Source organism: Tupaia chinensis, unplaced genomic scaffold (genome assembly GCF_000334495.1).
Source record: "Tupaia chinensis unplaced genomic scaffold, TupChi_1.0 Scaffold000542_1, whole genome shotgun sequence".
Classification (NCBI taxonomy): Eukaryota; Metazoa; Chordata; class Mammalia; order Scandentia; family Tupaiidae; genus Tupaia; species Tupaia belangeri.
The window spans coordinates 3,688,497-3,691,083 of record NW_006160055.1 but is presented as its reverse complement, the minus strand read 5'-3'; the positions used below and the strand labels follow the sequence as shown (position 1 = coordinate 3,691,083).

The 2,587-nt window shown below is 44.3% G+C and overlaps 1 pseudogene; it reads right to left on the bottom strand.

The window, feature by feature from the left end:
- Window positions 1-1,146: 1,146 nt before the first annotated feature.
- Window positions 1,147-2,124, bottom strand: LOC106735833 (glyceraldehyde-3-phosphate dehydrogenase-like; annotated as a pseudogene).
- Window positions 2,125-2,587: the final 463 nt, after the last annotated feature.

Below are 2,587 nucleotides of genomic sequence, written 5' to 3'. Positions count from 1 at the left end.
TAGGTGAGTGAGTACTCTTGTTAGGAACCACATACTGAAATATTCAGAGGGGGGTCAGCAGGTGGCATAGCAGTTAAGGTACTGCACTCCCATATAACTGACCATGGTTCAAGTCTCGAACCTGGTGGGTTAAAAAAAAATCACACCTGGCACGTGTGCATGCATGCCCCAAATCCCAGGAGAACAGAAGAAGAGGGATTATAGTGTGGCCATCTTCACTGGAGGGTGATTTCTCACTTCTATTCCCACTGTATCGCTCTCTCTCTCCAACGAGTACATGAGACTCATATCCAAAATCCTTAAAAAAAAAAGAAGAAGTATGTTTGTCTGTAATCCTCAAATGGCTTAGGGACATAAATATAAATATATATATATATTTTATATAAGTATTATATGTACAAAGATAGACTATATATAGTATCACTCTCTATATATACCTATTTTCATTCATAGAGAGAAAGCCAATTATGAAGCAAATAAGGTTTAAAATAAAGTAACAGTTGCAGAGTCTGGATAAAAGGTGTGTGGGAATTTATTGTGTTATTCTTGTAAGTTTTTTAGTTTTGCTCTAGGACACATTCACTCCCCAGAGAAAAACAGAGAGACACAGAGTCAGAGAGAGAGGGAAAGCGAGTAATCACCCACCCTCCAAGGGGAATAAAGGCATGCCTTGATCCCTTCTCCTCCCTTCTCCTCTTGGGACTTTGGGCAAACACACACACACACACATGCCCTGTTTGTTTTTCGAGCTGCTGGATCTAGAATTCCAACTGCAAAGTATGTCATATGAGATCCAGTCACCTTAACCACACATCACAAGTTGACTCTATCCTTTTCATTTATTTTTAAATGAATTTATGACTATTTCAAAATACAAAGTTATAATACATATTATTTTTTAAAATATTTATTTATTTAATTCTGTTTGTTATTATTATTATTTTGGCTGATACAGTGTACTTTATTGATGGCTCATGACAAGGAAGGCTTCCTAAGCCCCTCCCTTTCTACAGGGGCTCTGGGATGGAAACTGTGTCAAGGAGGGGACCTTCTCAGTGTGATGGGGACTGAGTGGAAGCAGGGCCTCCCCAGTAGCAGAGGCCCTCTCTTCTTTGTGCTCATGCTGGGGGTGGTGCTCCAGGGGCTCTACGCCTTGAAGGTCATGTGGACCAGGAAGTCCACCACCCTGTTGCTGTAGCCAAATCTATTGTCATACCAGGAAATGAGCTTGACAAAATGGTCATTGAGGGCAATGCCAGCCCCAGCATCAAAGGTGGAGGTGTAAGTGTCACTGTTGAAGTCGCAGGTCCTCAGTGTAGCCCCGGATGACCTTCAGAGTGCCCTGTGACACCTGCTTCACCACCTTCTTGGTGTCATCATATTTGGCAGCTTTCTCCAGGCAGCAGGTCAGGTAGACAACCAATACATTGGGGGTGGGGATGTGAAGTTTCTCATTCAGCTCTGGGATGACCTTGCCCACAGCCTTGGCAGCAACAGTCAATACCAGGATGATGTTCTAGGCAGACCCATGGCTATCATGCCAGAGCTTCCCTGAGGGGCCATCCACAGTCTTCTGGGCAGCAGTGATGGTGCAGACTTTGGTCATGAGTCCCTCCATGATGCCAAAGTTATGGATGACCAAAGTTGGCCAGGGGGGTCAAGCAGTTGGTGGTATAGGAGGCATTGCTGATAATCTTCAGGGAGTTGCCATACTTCTCGTAGTTCATGCCCATCACAAACATGGGGCTTAGGCAGAAGGGCAGAGATGATGACCCTTTTTGCCCCACCCTTCAAGTGAGCTCCAGCCTTTTCCATGGTGGTGAAGACATTGGTGGACTCCACAACATACTCAGCACCAGCATCATCCCATTTGATGTTGGTGGGATCTCATTCCTGAAAGATGGTGATGGACTTCCCATTGATGATAAGTTTCCTGTTCTCAGCCTTGACGGTGCCATTGAACTTGCCATGGGTGGAATCATACTGGAACATGTAGACCATGTCATTCAAGTCATTGAAGGGGTCATTGAAGGTGACAACATCCACTTTCCTAGAGATAGAGGCGGCCCTGGTGACCAGGCACCCAATACAGACAAATCCGTTTACTCTGACCTTCACCCTCATGTCTCCGGGATGCAGCTGGCACTGCACGAGAAGATATGGTTGTCTGTCTAACTGGGAGGAGCAGAGAACCTAGTATTATTTTTTTAATTTGACCAGAGAGAGAGAGAGAAAGGCAAAGCGAGAAAGCAAGCCACCAACTCCAGGACTCAAAGCATGGTTGGCCATTTGTGAATCCAGCATCCCTAATTACCATGCCACCTACCGGCCCCAAAATACATGTTATTAAAATACCCAGCAGTTCTACTTACTAACTGCATTTCTACAAATAAATGGATAACTTTTCTGTGCCACAGAAGGCTCTACTCTGAAGGGGTGATATTAATATCCACCTCTCAAGGTCATTATAATGATTTGACAGAATAATAGTAATAACAGGTGACAGTTACGTAACTTGTCCTAGGTCATACATCTGGTAAATGTGAGCCAGAATTTGAACCCAGGAATTCTGACTTAGAATCCACAT